The sequence below is a fragment of the Mobula hypostoma genome, chromosome 13, assembly GCF_963921235.1.
Source record: "Mobula hypostoma chromosome 13, sMobHyp1.1, whole genome shotgun sequence".
In the NCBI taxonomy this organism is placed as follows: Eukaryota; Metazoa; Chordata; class Chondrichthyes; order Myliobatiformes; family Myliobatidae; genus Mobula; species Mobula hypostoma.
The window spans coordinates 75,779,965-75,799,330 of NC_086109.1; the positions used below are offsets into that span (position 1 = coordinate 75,779,965).

At 41.6% G+C, this 19,366-nt stretch overlaps 1 protein-coding gene across 3 annotated transcripts in view; it reads left to right on the forward strand.

Annotated features, from left to right (window-relative positions):
* atosa (atos homolog A) overlaps positions 1-19,366 on the forward strand; it is a 91,008-nt gene that overhangs the window by 9,182 nt on the left and 62,460 nt on the right. The window contains exon 1 of one of the 3 annotated variants that reach the window (XM_063065968.1): positions 14,699-14,884. The exons of the other annotated variants lie outside the window; for them this stretch is intronic. The gene's annotated coding sequence lies outside the window, so the exon portion shown is untranslated. Of the gene's footprint in view, positions 1-14,698; positions 14,885-19,366 lie in introns of those variants that run through there. 3 annotated transcript variants of the gene reach the window in all.

Genomic DNA, 19,366 nt, shown 5'->3' on the forward strand with positions numbered 1-19,366 from the left:
TGCAGTTGAAGTAATGAGACAGGAAATTCAATGCATCTGTGGCTGGAATATGTAGATTAAATGTGCACAGAAGCCTCTTGTTGCTTCTGCGTGAGGAGAATAAAGAGCAGCTGCCACTTGACTGGATAATTCTAGGTTAGAGAGCCAACTTGTCCTGTGTAAACCTGCCCAGTAGCAAAATAATCCCTGCAGTGATAGAACTTCTCTCTTTTTAAAAAAAAATATTAGCAATAAAAGGTAGTGATAATGAGTTGTATTTCACCCAGTGCTTTCATAATAGGAGCATTATAGTGTTAACATTATGGAATGGAGAGCAATTCTATAGCTGTCTTCACATGTATGATCTCTTTATTAGGTTAAAATCTAAAGAATAAATATATTGTTTATAAGTAATATAAGCCCAGTGGTCACTGGGTGTACACCTATAGACTGTTCATTAATCAGCCAAACATGTGGCTGCCATATACACTCAGTGGCCACCTTATTATGCATTCTGTGCATCTGTTCGTTAATATGACTATCTAATCAGGCAATCATGTTGCAGCAACTCAAATGCACAAAAGCATGTAGATATGATCAAGAAGTCCATTTGTTGTTTAAGCCAAACATCAGAATGGGGAAGAAATGTGATTGAAGTGACTTTGAATGTGGAATGATTGTTTGTGGTATTGTTTGAGTATCTCAGAAACTGCTGATCTCCTGAGATTTTCATGCACAACAGTGTCTAGTGTTTACAGAAAACGGGGCAAGAAACAAAATGCCTTGTTAATGAGAGAGATCAGAGGAGAATGGCCAGACTGGTTCAAGCCAAGAAGTATTTGACAGGTGACAGTAACTCAGATAACCACATGTTGCAACAGTGGTTTGCAGAAGAGCATTTCTGAACTCACAACACATTGAATCTTGAAGTGGATGGGCTACAGCAGCAGAAGACCATTAGTCACTTTATTAGGTACGGGAGGCACAACATGAGAAGAAATCTCTTCACCAGAGAAGAATGAATCTTTAATATTTATTCTAGATAGATGTGGAGGCAAAGTCACTGTAGATAATCAACAGGAGATTAGTATCAAGGAATGAATGTGGGAAAGTGCACAATGTGAGGTTCAAGGTCACCCATGTACTTGTAGAGCGGGTATAAGTGACCAAATGTCTTCCAAACAGCAGAGTGAGACCATGTACACAGAACTGGGTGCAAGAGTAAAAATCGAGACCAAGTGAGGAACTGAAGGGGTGAACAGTGTTTTTATTTTTTTAAAAGCAGGAAGGGTGGTGGCAAGCAGACAGAACAGAGTTGGGCAGTTTAGACAGAAATGTTTTATTTTTTCGGCATTTTAAGTTAAGCAGGAGGTTCTGAGATTCAGTTTGAAAAAATTGGTTTGTTGAGTAACATAATATAGAATCAGCTCAGTTAATGACCAATCTTTAATTATTTTCCTTAAAAAAAAGGTACATTTCTTGGAAAAAAGTAACAGTCAGACATCTGTGTTTAAATCTCATTTCAGCTGATTTCAGCATGTGTCTAACTGAAGGTACTTTCAGCACCTGTTACTCTGGAATATAACCTTATCAAAAGCAAATGTTTAAAAAAAATCCTTAAACTCTTTTACATGTATACAGCGTTGAGGTTTAATCTGCAGTTTTTGCCTGATATTTGTTTATAAGGATCTGGATGTTATTTTACAGGAATCCTGCACTTGTTTTGGAAAAAAGAATTGAAAGGTGGGGCACTGTAACAGACTGTGCCTCTGGCCAAGTGAAGTATGGTCATGGGAACTCTTTGTAGCAATAATTACTGTTGGTCATGTACCCAGTATACTTAGGGACCAACAACAAATGTTATTTTGAATTTTAAAGAAGTGTCAGATTCAGGTTTAATATCACTGGCAAAATGTCATAAAATTTGTTGTTTTGCGGTGGCAATACATAACGATACATAATGATAAAATAACTATACATTACAATAAGAAGTATATATTTTTTAAAACTGCAAAAAGAGAGAAAAGTAGTGAAATAGTGTTCATGGATTCATTGTCCATTCAGAAATTTGATGGTTGAGGGCAAGAAGCTGTTCCAGAGACATTGAGTGTATGTCTTCAGGCTCCTGCACTTTCTCCTTGATAGTAGCAATGAGAAGAGGGGATATCCTGGGTGATGGAGGTCTTTAATGATGGATGCCGCCTTTTTTGAGGCATTGCCTTTTTTTTGTAAGTGCCCATGATGAAGCTGGCTGAGTTTACAACTTTTACAACTTTCTGCAGCTTTTTCCAATCCTGTGCAGTGGCCCCTCAATACCAGACAGAATTGCCTCAAAAGGAAGAGACAGTGGATGTTGATTAGTTATCTGGTGTTTGTACTTAACGGAGTATTAATCATCCTAGCTGACTTCAGACTTGCATTAACCCAATGTAATAGGATATGGCTTTCACCACCTAGCAACAACTTTGTGTATCTGTCATCTTAACGTCATTTCCTGCTGTTTGGGCAGCTGTCAAGATTATTGTGCTGTGAAGGTCAGGAGGATAGCAACATTTTTCTGTTTGGGTGATTTGTTTACAAGTATAGCAGTTTTGTTAAAGGATTGAGGGATATGCACTGGTGTGTTTGCAAATAGGAATCTGAAGCCTTGTCTAGAACGTAAAATAAGTAGTTGCAACAGATTTCAACCCATAGCTTTTCTTCCCATCAGTTCCTATAATGTTTTAAGTGAAACACGAATCAAAAGGTTCAGGATCAATTATTCCTTGTGAGTGGATTTTTCCCATCAACTAGTTCCAATTAAATTAAGTTTATTTCAGTAATATATTAACCTAATTTTGTGCTTCATTTGTTTTCACCATATATGGCAGATCTGTACCTGAATTAAGCAAATATAAAAGTAGTCATTCAGTAACTAAATGGAGAAGTATCAATGTTGCCTCCACCCAGTGGTGTAGTGGTAGACTTTGAGGCAAGTAGTCCCGGGTTCAAATCTAGCCGGCTCCTTGCACACTTTCCATCCATGCTGGGTTGAGCGTTGAGCTAACAAGTCAGCCTTGTAAAAAAACAGACAAAATGCTAAAGAAACGGCAAGGTTGCCACCCAATGAGCCACAATGCGTGAAGAGGAATGACAATCAGTGTTGCCTTGCATGTTTAGTTTCCTGCCTCAACTTAATTTGTCAGCTGTGGTCAGGATGGAGAAGGCCACAATGCATGCAATTTTTAATCACTAGAGTTCTGAAGACGTTTTGAATAATGTGATATGAGGTAAAGACTACAAATTCTAGAGAAAAATTTCTAATTCACTTCTACTACCAAAAACATATGAACTTGTCAATACTGTTGAATACTTTCCAGAATTTATTCAGAACTAGTTTAACCCAGTGGGTTCAAGCCCTATTTAAGGACATACACCTGTAATCAAGACTGATATTTCTTGAGACATTAAAGGTCTAATGACATTGATGAAATGCAGTGGAGGTCTACTTTTATTCAATAAAGCATTGAATATAACGGAGAAGGACTTCCTACTGAGGTCATGAGTTATGTACAGTACATTCCCTCAAACTGCAATCTCTTTCTTGGCATGCCTGTTCCTCCTCTTCCTATATTCTCCCTCCTTTCACCCTGATTTCTCCATTCACCCTCTGTTTTCTCTCCATTCTCTTGCTTTATCCTTCCCCTGTTTTAGGCACTCCTCATCCCTCATATGTCCTGTTCTGCCTTCATTTCTATGCCCAAATTTAATTCATTTTCCTTTCTGTCTTCCTCCTCCACTTTGGTTTAGTTGGCTCTGAAGTGGCTAATGAGGGCAGTGTGGAAAGTGTCGACTCTTCTGCAGAATGAGGTGCCTGAGAGGGTGAACAAGTAATTAGTGAAATCATACATTCCTTCCAACTGCAGCAGGGCTCTGTTGCTTCTCCACTTTGAGTGCTAATGGGGGTCATAGCTCCCAAGAGTCAGTGGTGTTGTGACATTTCAATAGTCAGTAGGTGCAGGAGTAAGCCATTCAGCCCTTCAAGCCAGCACCACCATTCACTGTGATCATGGCTGATCATCCACAATCAGTACCCTTTTCCCACCTTCTCCCCATATCCCTTCACTCCGCTATCTTTAAGAGCTCTATCTAACTCTTTCTTGAAAGAATCCAAAGAATTGGCCTCTACTGCCTTCTGAGGCAGAGCATTCCACAGAACCACAACCCTCTGTGTGAAAAAGTTTTTCCTCAACTCCGTTCTAAATGGTCTACCCCTTATTCTTAAACTGTGGCCTCTGGTTCTGGACTCCCCCAACATTGGGAACATGTTTCCTGCCTCTAGCTTGTCCAATCCCTTAATAATCTTATATGTTTCAATCAGATCCCCTTTCATCCTTCTAAATTCCAGTGTATACAACCCCAGTCGCTCCAATCTTTCAACATATGACAGTCCTACCATCCAGGGAATTAACCTCATGAACCTCCGCTGCACCCCCTCAATAGCTAGAATGTCCCTCCTCAAATTTGGAGACCAAAACTGTACACACTACTCCAGGTGTGCTCTCACCAGGGCCCTGTACAACTGTAGAAGGACCTCTTTGCTCCTATACTCAACTCCCCTTGTTATGAAGGCCAACATGCCATTAGCTTTCTTCACTGCCTGTTGTACCTGCATGCTTACTTTCAGTGACTGATGAACAAGGACACCTGGATCTCGTTGTACTTCCCCTTTTCCTAACTTGACACCATTCAGATAGTAATCTGCCTTCCTATTCTTGCCACCAAAGTGGATAACCTCACATTTATTCACATTAAACTGCATCTGCCCACTCACCCAATCTGTCCAAGTCACCCTGCATTCTCATAACATCCTCCTCACATTTCACACTGCCATCCAGCTTTGTGTCATCTGCAAATTTGCTAATGTTACTTTTAATCTCGTCATCTAAATCATTAATGTATATAGTAAATAGCTGTGGTCCTAGCACCGAGCCTTGCGGTACCCCACTAGTCACTGCCTGCCATTCTGAAAAGGACCCATTAATCCCTACTCTTTGTTTCCTGTCTGCCAATCAATTTTCTATCCATGTCAGTACCCTACCCCCAATTTCTTGAAGAGGGCTAAGAGTGCATCCATCTTTTTATTCTTTTTGTTTGTCAATCTCATCCCACCGCACAGATTGGAGTAAAATGTCCGATTTAAGAGTTTGATACTAAGCTTGTGAGCGACTTTCCTGTCCAACATAGCTGACTGAGAGTGATGATTTTTTTGTAACAGTATCCTGGCAGTTATGGGTTCCTGAACCACAAGAATCAGGGTGAATTTGCTGGTCATTCATCCTGTTGCTGAATTTGGGATCTTGCTTGTATGAAACACAGCCATAATCAAACAAGGTTGATGAAGAGCACCAGGTAAAAGCTGAGATATTTGAAAGAACCTATTCTTTTGCCTTTTATATTAGAATGAGTAAATATCTGTATTGGAAGTACTAAGCCAGCATCGATAATTCACTAATTCAGTAGCCACTGCTCTACATACCGTGCTTACACATCTGAAGAAGAAGGATGCTTATGTGAGAATGCTGTTCTTGGACTACAGTTCAGCATTCAACACCATATAGTTTCATCCAGGCTCATCAGAAAACTCAGAGACCTCGGCCTAGATCCTGCCTTGTGCAACTGGATCCTGGACTTCTTGTCAGTTTGCCAGCATGTGGTAAGAGTGAGCTCCCTCAACTCCACCCCTCTGACTCTCAACTCAGGAGCCCCTCAGGGCTGTGTACTAAGTCCCCTCCTTTACTCCTTGTATACCCATGACTGTGTCACCACCCACAACTGTAATCTGCTAATTCAGTTTGCTGATGACACTACATCGATTGGCCTAAACTCAAACAATAGCGAGATGGCCTACAGGGAATAAGTCGTTTCTCTGACACAGTGGTGTCAAGAAAACAACCCCTCCCTCAATGTCGCAAAAACAAAGGAGCTGGTTGTGGATTTCAGGAAGAATGGAGACGGGCTAAACCCTATTGACATCAATGGATCTGAGGTTGAGAGGGTAAACAGCTTTAGGTTCCTCGGCATCCACATCACTGAGAACCTCACATGGTCTGTACATACCAGCTGTGTGGCGAAAAAGGCACAGCACCTCTTTCACCTCAGACGGTTGAGGAAGTTTGGTATGGGCCCCCAAATCCTAAGAACTTTCTAAAGGGGCACAAGTGACAGCATCCTGACTGGCTGTATCACTGCCTGGTATGGAAACTGTACCTCCCTTAATGCAGAACTCTGCAGAGAGTGGTGCGGACAGCCCAGCGCATCTGTAGTTGTGAACTTCCCATGATTCAGGACATTTACAAAGACAGGTGTGCAAACAGGGTCTGAAGGATCATTGGGGACCTGAGTCACCCCAACCACAATCTATTCCAGCTGCTACCATCCAGGAAACGGTATCGCAACATGAAAGCCAGGACCAATATGCTCCGGGACAGCTTCTTCCACCAGGCTTTCAGGCTGATTAACTCATGCTGATTTGAGTGTGTTTTGATGTTACGTTGACTGTTCTATTTATTATGAATTATTATAAATTACTATGATTGCACATTTAGATGGAGACATATTGTAAAGATTTTTACTTCTCATGTGTGTGAAGGATGTAGAAATAAAGTCAACTCAATTCAAACAACAGGAATTCTGCAGATGCTGCAAATTCAAGCAACACACATCAAAGTTGCTGGTGAACGCAGCAGGCCAAGCAGCATCTGTAGGAAGAGGTGCAGTCGACGTTTCAGGCCGAGACCCTTCGTCAGGACTAACTGAAGGAAGAGTGAGTAAGGGATTTGAAAGTTGGAGGGGGAGGGGGAGATCCAAAATGATAGGAAAAGACAGGAGGGGGACAGATAGAGCCAAGAGCTGGACAGGTGATAGGCAAAAGGGGATATGAGAGGATCATGGGACAGGAGGTCCGGGAAGAAAGACAAGGGGGGTGACCCAGAGGATGGGCAAGAGGTATATTCAGAGGGACAGAGGGAGAAAAAGAGTGAGAGAAAGAATGTGTGCATAAAAATGAGTAACAGATGGGGTACGAGGGGGAGGTGGGGCATTAGCGGAAGTTAGAGAAGTCGATGTTCATGCCAGCAGGTTGGAGGCTACCCAGACGGAATATAAGGTGTTGTTCCTCCAACCTGAGTGTGGCTTCAGCTTTACAGTAGAGGAGGCCGTGGATAGACATGTCAGAATGGGAATGGGATGTAGAATTAAAATGTGTAGCCACTGGGAGATCCTGCTTTCTCTGGCGGACAGAGCGTAGATATTCAGCAAAGCGGTCTCCCAGTCTGCGTTGGGTCTCGCCAATATATAAAAGGCCACATCGGGAGCACCGGACGCAGTATATCACCCCAGTCGACTCACAGGTGAAGTGTTGCCTCATCTGGAAGGACTGTTTGGGGCCCTGAATGGTGGTAAGGGAGGAAGTGTAAGGGCATGTGTAGCACTTGTTCCGCTTACACAGATAAGTGCCAGGAGGGAGATCAGTGGGGAGGGATGGGGGGGGACGAATGGACAAGGGAGTTGTGTAGGGAGCGATCCCTGCAGAATGCAGAGAGAGGCGGGGAGGGAAAGATATGCTTAGTGGTGGGATCCCGTTGGAGGTGGCGGAAGTTACGGAGAATAATATGTTGGACCTGGAGGCTGGTGGGGTGGTAGATGAGGACCAGGGGAACCCTATTCCTAGCGGGGTGGCGGGAGGATGGAGTGAGAGCAGATGTACGTGAAATGGGGGAGATGCGTTTAAGAGCAGAGTTGATAGTGGAGGAAAGGAAGCCCCTTTCTTTAGAAAAGGAAGACATCTCCCTCGTCCTAGAATGAAAAGCCTCATCCTGAGAGCAGATGCGGCGGAGACGGAGGAATTGCGAGAAGGGGATGGCGTTTTTGCAAGAGACAGGGTGAGAAGAGGAATAGTCCAGATAGCTGTGAGAGTCAGTAGGCTTATAGTAGACATCAGTGGATAAGCTGTCTCCAGAGACAGAGACAGAAAGATCTAGAAAGGGGAGGGAGGTGTCGGAAATGGACCAGGTAAACTTGAGGGCAGGGTGAAAGTTGGAGGCAAAGTTAATAAAGTCAACGAGTTCTGCATGTGTGCAGGAAGCAGTGCCAATGCGGTCGTCGATGTAGCGAAGGAAAAGTGGGGGACAGATACCAGAATAGGCACGGAACATAGATTGTTCCACAAAGCCAACAAAAAGGCAGGCATAGCTAGGACCCATACGGGTGCCCATAGCTACACCTTTAGTTTGGAGGAAGTGGGAGGAGCCAAAGGAGAAATTATTAAGAGTAAGGACTAATTCCGCTAGACGGAGCAGAGTGGTGGTAGAGGGGAACTGATTACTCTTCCACCCCCACCGATGACCCCTTCTCCCGTCTTCAACCCTCCTCTTCTTCATGGACACCCCGCTCTGGTCTTCTGCCTGCTCTGGATCTCTTTATTGCTAACTGCCGACGGGACATCAACCGTCTCGACTTCACCGCACCTTGTCCCCATTCCAACCTCACTCCTTCGGAACGCTCTGCTCTCCACTCCCTCCGCACTAATCCTAACCTTATTATTAAACCCGCCGATAAGGGGGGTGCTGTTGTAGTCTGGCGTACTGACCTCTACCTTGCCGAGGCACAGCGACAACTCGCGGATACCTCCTCTTATTTACCCCTCGATCGTGACCTCACTAAGGAGCACCAGGCCATTGTCTCCCACACCATCACCGACTTTATCCGCTCAGGGGATCTCCCATCCACTGCTACCAACCTTATAGTTCCCACACCCCGCACTTCCCGTTTCTACCTGCTACCCATATCCACAAACCTGCCTGTCCTGGCCGACCTATTGTCTCAGCTTGCTCCTGCCCCACCAAACTCATTTCTGCATACCTCGACACTGTTTTATCACCCCTTGTTCAATCCCTTCCGACCTATGTTCGTGACACTTCTCGCGCTCTTAAACTTTTCGATGATTTTAAGTTCCCTGGCCCCCACCGCTTTATTTTCACCATGGATGTCCAGTCCTTATATACTTCCATCCCCCATCAGGAAGGTCTCAAAGCTCTACGCTTCTTTTTGGATTCCAGACCTAATCAGTTCCCCTCTACCACCACTCTGCTCCGTCTAGCGGAATTAGTCCTTACTCTTAATAATTTCTCCTTTGGCTCCTCCCACTTCCTCCAAACTAAAGGTGTAGCTATGGGCACCCGTATGGGTCCTAGCTATGCCTGCCTTTTTGTTGGCTTTGTGGAACAATCTATGTTCCGTGCCTATTCTGGTATCTGTCCCCCACTTTTCCTTCGCTGCATCGACGACTGCATTGGCGCTGCTTCCTGCACACATGCAGAACTCGTTGACTTTATTAACTTTGCCTCCAACTTTCACCCTGCCCTCAAGTTTACCTGGTCCATTTCCGACACCTCCCTCCCCTTTCTAGATCTTTCTGTCTCTGTCTCTGGAGACAGCTTATCCACTGATGTCTACTATAAGCCTACTGACTCTCACAGCTATCTGGACTATTCCTCTTCTCACCCTGTCTCTTGCAAAAACGCCATCCCCTTCTCGCAATTCCTCCGTCTCCGCTGCATTTGCTCTCAGGATGAGGCTTTTCATTCTAGGACGAGGGAGATGTCTTCCTTTTTTAAAGTAAGGGGCTTCCTTTCCTCCACTATCAACTCTGCTCTTAAACGCATCTCCCCCATTTCACGTACATCTGCTCTCACTCCATCCTCCCGCCACCCCGCTAGGAATAGGGTTCCCCTGGTCCTCATCTACCACCCCACCAGCCTCCAGGTCCAACATATTATTCTCCGTAACTTCCGCCACCTCCAACGGGATCCCACCACTAAGCATATCTTTCCCTCCCCGCCTCTCTCTGCATTCCGCAGGGATCGCTCCCTACACAACTCCCTTGTCCATTCGTTCCTCCCCCATCCCTCCCCACTGATCTCCCTCCTGGCACTTATCTGTGTAAGCGGAACAAGTGCTACACATGCCCTTACACTTCCTCCCTTACCACCATTCAGGGCCCCAAACAGTCCTTCCAGATGAGGCAACACTTCACCTGTGAGTCGACTGGGGTGATATACTGCGTCCGGTGCTCCCGGTGTGGCCTTTTATATATTGGCGAGACCCGACGCAGACTGGGAGACCGCTATGCTGAACATCTACGCTCTGTCCGCCAGAGAAAGCAGGATCTCCCAGTGGCTACACATTTTAATTCTACATCCCATTCCCATTCTGACATGTCTATCCACGGCCTCCTCTACTGTAAAGATGAAGCTACACTCAGGTTGGAGGAACAACACCTTATGTTCCGTCTGGGTAGCCTCCAACCTGCTGGCATGAACATCGACTTCTCTAACTTCCGCTAATGCCCCACCTCCCCCTCGTACCCCATCTGTTACTCATTTTTATGCACACATTCTTTCTCTCACTCTCCTTTTTCTCCCTCTGTCCCTCTGAATATACCTCTTGCCCATCCTCTGGGTCACCCCCCTTGTCTTTCTTCCCGGACCTCCTGTCCCATGATCCTCTCGTATCCCCTTTTGCCTATCACCTGTCCAGCTCTTGGCTCTATCTGTCCCCCTCCTGTCTTCTCCTATCATTTTGGATCTCCCCCTCCCCCTCCAACTTTCAAATCCCTTACTCACTCTTCCTTCAGTTAGTCCTGACGAAGGGTCTCGGCCTGAAACGTCGACTGCACCTCTTCCTACAGATGCTGCTTGGCCTGCTGCGTTCACCAGCAACTTTGATGTGTGTTGCTCAACTCAATTCAATTTTGTTGTAGAATCATATTTAAAAACATACCAAAGTACATTTCAGGTTGGAACTCTATTGGAATTTCATAGTGGGTGCTCCTCACTTACCCCACTACTTGCAATAATAGGGCAATCCTAATGTTACCATGTGTTGGCGCGTGGCCAAGTGGTTGAGGCGTCGGTCTAGTGATCTGAAGGTCGCTAGTTCAAGCCTCAGCTGTGGCAACGTGTTGTGTCCTTGAGCAAGGCACTTAACCACACATTGCTCTGCAACGACACCGGTGCCAAGCTGTATCGGCCCTAGTGCCCTTCCCTTGGACAACATCAGTGGCGTGGACAGGGGAGACTTGCAACATGGGCAACTGCCGGTCTTCCATGCAACCTTGCCCAGGCCTGCGCCCTGGAAACCTTCCAAGGTGCAAATCCATGGTCTCACGAGACTAACGGATGCCTATAATGTTACCATGAAGCTTGTAATATAACTTTGTCCATTAAGATTTGGATAATATTTGATTGGAAAGCAGGTTAAGAATTATGAGTTAAAAATCAATTATGATGGAATGGTGGAGCAGGCTCTACAAACCTAGTGGCCTAATTCTGCTCCTATACCTTGTGGCCTTAAAAAATGCAATTCCATGATGTAAAATATTGTATTTAATGTTAATTGAATTTTATGTTTAACAAAATAACTGCATCAAGTAAATATGTCCTCTGAAAACTTTTTATTAATGTTTTAATTGTTTGATAGTCAAAATGACTTACAATTTCTACATCTTTTTTCTGTCTTCAGTTATGCAGCTGTTGTAGTGGTATCTCTGATGACTTAAAACTTTCTTTGTCAGGATGGTACTTCAAGATCTTTCATCTGAAAATTAAGTTGATCGAATTGGATTCATCCGTTTACTTGTACCTATCACAATTGCACTATTCTTCCAGAAGGCAATTTTGGTTTAAGATTTATTTAATTGATCTGAAAGATTTTAAAACATGCTTTTCAATTGGAAAAATTCTTAATAAAACCATTTGATTTAATAACTTTTGTTTTAACCTGACATCTTTTGTTTTGTTAAATAGAAAATTTCACAATTGGGAAATCAATTTTTGCATTATTTTTCTGTTTGCTAACTTGTTAGTTGTTTCCATGTTTTCTTCTTTGTGAATTAATCTGTATATGTAGTTCAAATGGTTTTGCTTAAAAGTATCAAGGACAAATAGCAATAACACTGTGGTGTGTTCTGAACCTATGGAGAACTTGCATTTTGTGCAAAGCAGTAAGTGATCTTCTGAAAGAGTTTGAATGATGTCAATGAGTTAAGTAGCTTTCTTAAAACAATTACTAATAAAGGTAAGACAATGGAGTAATTTTTCTTGAAGTCATTGCCTTCATTTAATCCCAACTCACCATTTCTTCTCAGGCAGTTGCTCATAATCAAAAACCGTTTGTGTTCACTCCCATTTGAGAGTTTCTGAGGCAACTGGAAGTCAACATGGGACTGCAGACTTGCTTACATATGGGGCAGGGTTACTGATAATAGTTTGCAAAGTTGTGCCTATCTTCTGCTGTTTATGGTGGCCCCGTGTGTGTTCCTAATGCATTAACCTGAGGTTTCTAACATTACTTCAAATGTTTCTTCTCCACTTTGAACAAGCATGATTTTTGAAATCACAAGATTCAGAGAGAATGCTCCATTTTTCTTCAGGTTTTGAGCAAATTCTTTCACCTTTCCCTTTCACTGCGAGGTAGTCTTTACGTGACAGCTTGGAATCATGTCTATTTCAGAGGTCTGTTGGATATATTCAATAGCAGGACCTGCACAATAGAGCTGCGTTGGTCTGGGAGAGGACACTGAAAGTTGTTTGCGTACAAAATCCTACAAAAATTAGTGGATACAGCCCGGTCCTTCACGGGTAAAACCCTCCCTACCACTGAGCATATCTACATGGAGCATAGTAAGGCAGCATCCATTATCAAGGACCCCCTCTACCCAGGCCATGCTCTCTTCTCACTGCTGCCATCAGGAAGAGGGTACAGGAACCTCAGGTATCATACCACCAGGTTCAGGAACAGTTAGTACCACTGAACCTTCAGGCTCTTGAACCAGAGGAGATAACTTCACTCACCCCATTACTGAACTGTTTCCACAACCTATGGACTGACTTTCAAGGACTCTTCATCTCATGTTCTAGCTATTTATTGTTTATTTATTTATTCATTCTTTTGTATATTCACAGTTTGTTGTCTTTTGCATTTTAGTTGTTTGTCCTGTTGGGTGCGGTCTTTCAATTATTCTATTGTATTTCTTGGATTGAATATGTATGCCTGTAAGAAAACAAATCTTAGGATTGTATATGGTGACATATGCAGTACTGTGTAAAAGGCTTAGGGAGACTGAGTTTGTAAACCTGGCGGGAGCAAAGAATATTGGGAATGGTGAGGGTAGAGCACCATGGGAGGGAGATGGGACAGGTGGCAGAGAAGTGCCAGGGGTGGGGGGGGGGGGTGTGGCACAGGTGCAGACACACCTAGCCATGAAAAACCAGGCAAGGTAATTTGATTCCAAACAATCTATTCATTGATCATTACAGGAAGTCCCTCTGGTGCTCTCTGTTCCCTCCCTCTCCGTTCCCCATTTCCCAACCATGATTCCCCTCTTCCTGCCCCCTTCCCACTCTCAGTTCACAATAGAGACCCATATCAGAATCAGGTTTATCATCACTCACATATATCATGAAATTTGTTTTTTTTTGTGGCAGCAGCAGAGTGCGCGCGCGTAAATACACACACACACACACACACACACACCCACCCCTAATATATATATATGTGTGTGTGTGTATGTGCCTCAGACTTTTGCAAAGTACTGATAATAAATTTACATTGAACTTTGAGATATCTACTGTTTGTGGTCCAGGTCTCAGAAGCATTTATACATATATACACCAATTATGAAAGGGAAATCTGAGTTGTATATTTTGTCTTCCATAGCCCAGAGGCAACTACTTTAATAGTCTCCAACTAAATTGGCACAGACCTGTGACTGAACCAGTAGTTTTTTTGCCTGTATGGTTCATCATGATACTGTGTTTACAAGCAACAGAAGATTTTTAATCCCTGTAGTATCTAATGGCATTGAACAGATATTCCAGATTGAAAGCATAGTATTGTAAAGCTCAGAATAATTCAGGGTCCTTTCTACTGACTTGTTTACATTCATCACATGCACCATGATTAGATTGCAGCAGTAATAGTTTCTTTGCCTCTTGTGAAAATGGCAAACAAATATATCGCACAGACATTTTGGGTCCTAAATGTTTGTGGTTCATTTTATTTCTAAAGGTGTTTTGTCAAGTTCATTAGTTTCTTTAATTGAACCTGTATGTGAAATTGGAGGATGGGTTATTCTATTGAGACATAAGCATCTTAATTGATATTAAAAGAGATTCATACATGTGTGCAAGAAAGGAAATGAGTTGTCAGTTATTTCTTTTGAGTCGAGCACTGTGCCACTCTATCAGTTGATAATTGATTAGCTTTGGTGACTGGTTTAAAGAAACATTCACTTTGCTTCTGAAGGTGGCTGATTAACAGTGCAAGCAAAGTGGCAGAAGAAAGCTTTTTCTTTGTTTAAAATTATTATATTTAATAAGTTTTGTCTGGTGACATACCCATTAAACTTTTCTGTTGATTATTTCTATATTGGGAATATGAATTTTCATGTTTGAAAATATATGTGACTCAGCCCTATCGTTGCCAATGTAATAAGGTGCTGTTGTACTCTTAACTTTAATTTGTCTGATTGCAGCTGTGAGCAGGGAAGTACTGGCTGCTGCTGAACAGACAGGAAACTATAGCAGAGTTTGACACTGTGTGTTTCGTATTGCTGTCAGCCAATCAGGTCGCTTGGCTGTTGCTATGCCAGTCGAAGTCTGCCTCATTGTAGAAGCAGTGCATTGCAGAGTGATAGGCTGGAGCTAATATGCACCACAGCAGAACATGTTGTTTTGACCATTGCAGACATCTGGTGCACTCAGATACTGACAGTGCAGCCCAGCATTAGCCAGAGGCAACTTCCTTTACTCAAGAAGTCAAACATTCTTTGTTCAAAAAGGAAAATTATGGCTGCATAGAAAAGGTGTGTACTGTGAAGAGTGCTTTTATATGTAAGATTTTCATTGCTTTCTCTTACATTTCCCCATATGTAAGATGTTTAAAGGGGTGGATCACAACAGTGTACACAGAAATGTTGAGTTTCCCTAACTTTATTCTTCTATGCGATTGAATTCAGCATATTTATTAATTATGATTCACATTAATATCAGTTGCTCAATGGATAGCAAAGATTTAGGTTATGTTTCATTTGCACGTAGCAGATTCTTTAATTTCTGGCTTCAGAAGTATTTTATCTTTGAATTACCTCAAAAAAAATCTTTTGTTAATGTTTGTCTGCCTTAGGTTGGACATAGTTTACAGTTTATGAAAATAAGAGTAAAACCCCTAAAAAGTCACCTTCCAGACATCTCTTTGGATTCACACGGCTTCTGTCTGAAGTTGTGAATTTAGTGCATTCTCAACCTATCTTGCCTTTGAAACAAAGCTATGTAAAGGCAACAGACAAATTTCAGTACCTGTTTTATTTCAGCAATTAACTAGAAAATTAATGAGTTATACACCATTAAAGAATTTATTGATACTTTCCATTATATTGTGTTGAAGGTTTTTTTTCTGGTGTTCTTTGAGTCTGCAAATTTTATCCAGTTTTCGAATTTACAATCAACTTTGTAACTGACTTTCTGGCATAAGAGATTTATTCTGGCGACTGGTACATAATTGTCTTTGTTAATCATGCCAGGTTAAACTAACTTTCATGTTACAGAAGCTACAATGACATTTGGTACAGCAACACTAAGGTCATACTTTTTAGTTCCTTGTTGTTGACAGTGAAACAGTGTGGTCTTACTCCCTCATATGGTCTGCAATCTTCATACTCACTTCCCTATCTGCAAAACATGTTATTTTGTCAGGGATTGTTTCCACCTTTAGTACTATTAAACTTCTCTATGGCTCCTTTTCGATACAACCAGTACTACCTCACATTCAACATTCCACCTCAGATCCTCCCAGAAAATCTACTTTTTCTGGTCTTTCACTGTCATGATTCAATCCAAAAATTTCTTGTCTGCGTCTTCAGTCTAAATTTTTTCTTTCCTTCCGTGTGCCCAAACTTGAGAAAATCATCTGTGCAACACACTTAAGATTTCCCAATGCTTTTCAGATCACTTTAGAGCTCTTCCCCAGATTATGACAGGATTTTGTTCCTGAGAGCAGTTCATAACCCAGACAGCTCACAAGTTGGAAATCAGCTGCCCAGTAGTAAATTTAAATAAAAACGCAGGCCAACTCACAACCTGAGTTCCCGCACAGCAGAAGATACCTGTAGCCCCTACAACAGAGAGAAAATCCATCCCACTGATGTCCCAAACACTCATTCATGTCTGGGATGTATGCAAATTGTGATTTTGTAATCTGGGCATGTCCCATGTATATTTCTGAAGTGATTTGACATTTGGTGCTAGATCAGCAAGGCAAGAGCTAACCAGTGGACTATCTGAAAAGTTACTGCAATTGCTGTTGCTTAATTTTGGGTCATGACTAAATAAAAGCTGTCTTTATATTTCAAAATAAAATGAATCTGCGCTGACCTTCAACCACCCTTTTCTGCTGATCCCACACATTCACATCAACTCCCCCAGATTCTATCTCTCACCTATTATATGCTTGGGGCAATTTACAACGTCCAGTTAATCCACACGTTTTTGGGATGTTGAAGGAAATCTACATGGTAATGGGGAGAATGTGTCAACTCTGCACAGAGTGTATCTGAGATCAGGATTAAACTCTGGTCTGCAGCATTGTGGGTCAATGGCTACACCAGTTGCACCAAAGTGCTAGGTCTTGCTATATGAACTGCTTTATTTGTTGAAGGGTTGCGGAAGAAATTGAAACTGTGCATACCTCATGAATTTTCCTATTGCTGTGCTTAGTATGGAAGGAAAATTATTTTTTGAAGCAGCTGAAGATGATTGACCGTAGAAGACCACCCTGAGAAACTCTTGCTGTAATATTCTGGGCTGGAATAATTGTCTCCAACAACTACCACTGACTTTCTTTGAAGATTTCTTCCGCTATTTCCATAGACTTAAGCTTTATCAGACACTCAGTCTCCTTTCTGGAATTCCATTTTTGGAGCAAGGATTGGAGTAGAATTGACCTGATGAAACCCAAGCTGGTCATTGATTAGTAGGTGCTGCTTGATCATGCTGTCAACAATGATTGAGAAGACTGTGTGATAATCAGCCATGTTGGATTTATCCTGCTTTTTGTGAACAGCAAATACTGTCATACTTAAGATGTCAATAATGGAACATAGTACTGTGGGTCTTCAATATGGTGGCTAGGGTGTTGTCAGTTCCATAGTCTTTGCTATATTTAGATTTCTGAGCTGTTTCTTGTATAGAGTGTGTCAAATTTGTTGAAACACAGCTTGTATGATGATCTTGATTTCACACGGTAGTTGAGATGGATCATCTGTTTACCAGTTCTGGCTGTATATTGTTTATAATGTAGATGAGGAAGCGTTTAAACATAACGCTTTACATCTGTGCGTTTTATATTCGTGGACTAGACTGCAAAAGTAGGGATTGAATAATAGCTAATTATGCAAATTTAATGATTTGGATAAGAATCACTTTGGAAAAACAGTGATGAAATCATCCCCAATATTTACATTATAGTTAACAGCAATGCAGTAAAACTGGTTGCTGGTGTTTTGTCACCTGTAACTTATTTGATGGCTCTAGTCTATATACTATATTTCTGATGCTCACTGTTACAATGAGCAGCTTATTATTTGCATATCTATTGAAGCCTTCCAAAGTCTTGCAGCAAAATTTAGTGCCATGAATCGCAACGTTTTTCATGATCTGAATATTGTGATTCTGTTCAGTTAATAGTCCAACTTTCATAAGTATTGTGTACACCATCTCATCTCCACATCCCCTCTGTTCACCTCATTTTTTGTAGTTACTAAAAATAATGGCAAAAATTGAAGAGTTTTTCTGTGGAAACGTAAGTTGGACATTTCATTGAAAATACACAAAGTGCCATGATCAGTACTACTTCTACTGCCATATGACATATGTTGAAATACCAAGCTGTGGAACAAAAGTATCCAAATATTTATTAGTGCTTGCTGTGGAACCTCCAAGCCATGTGTAATGTTTGGAATGATGTTTACATTAGTTTTTGCACTTCACATTGTTAATACTAATAGATCTTGGTATTCTGTTGTAAGATTTACCAGTGACAGACAGTAAAGAGAGTGGGACTTTTCCAAATCAGCAGGACCCCAAAGCCTAAAGACTAAAAGAAAGCAATAAACATTTGAGAATATTGGTTGGTATTTGGGGATGGGGGCTAGACTATATGTAGCTTGTGGATTGTAGTTTTCACCTTCCTTTGGAGAAGTATTTATCAAGTGTATTTATTAAAATTCTCTGGAGAAAATGAAAAAGTAATGAGTTATGTAAAGGAAAATCCAAAAGGCAGATTGAGGTAGTTTCTAAATATGATTTATCATGACTTCCAACACCTTCTCAAATTCTTGCTTAATTGTCTATTACTGATGTCAAAATCATGTTAGATTTTTCAGCTTTAGATTGACGCATCTGCAGATTGTAATCTTCTAAATGTCCTGACACATACACTAGTTTTCAAAATGAGGCCCCTCATATTGAGAGCTTTGCAAGGAGATCCTACAGGATTGGCAGGGAATCTCAAAGGGCTATAGTTGTGTTTACCATGTTAGCATTTTATTTTTGTAATTGTAGAATTTTTAAAAAGAAAATCAATGTTTGCCTATGGATAATTAGTATTACTTTTGAGAGGATAGAATCCTTGGAAGTAAATCAATATTTGCAGGGAGTCTCTTAGGATTATGTTGGTAATTTCAGGGACTTTTGTCAAACAAACATTTGAAAACCACTATTGTATGGAATTTGATTGCAGCTACTTCGGTTACCCTTTTTATGTGAGGTTGAAACAATATCCCGTATTGCAACTCAAGGGAATAAATCTCTTTATTATGAAGAAACTAGGACTCTTTGTAAAAAGGCTTTTGCAACAAGCTTAGGCTGCAACTCTTGATAATGTGACCTTTTTTACTGTCCTGATGTCATTGCACCAAGAGGACATTGAAAGACTGAGGCTTTGTATGTAATTACGTTTCTAAATGTGACCTTTGGTGGTGGTTTTCTCACATCTTTGCTTCAAATTACTAGGTTAGCTTTTTTTTGAAAAATGTTCATATTATGTAACTCAGTTACCATGTATGCTGAATAATTTTACTTGGATTAAAACAAATATTTCATGAAAAATGATTGTTGTCTGTAAACGGTTTTTTCCCCATTTTTAAATACCAGTTAATTCTTCTGACCACTGAACACCCTGTTACCATCAATTCATAAATTACCAACACAAAGTTACCGTTTAAACTCTCTGTGCCAGGTAACCTTTGATTAACTTTCCAGTTTCAGGTTTTCTCAGTATTATTCTGTTT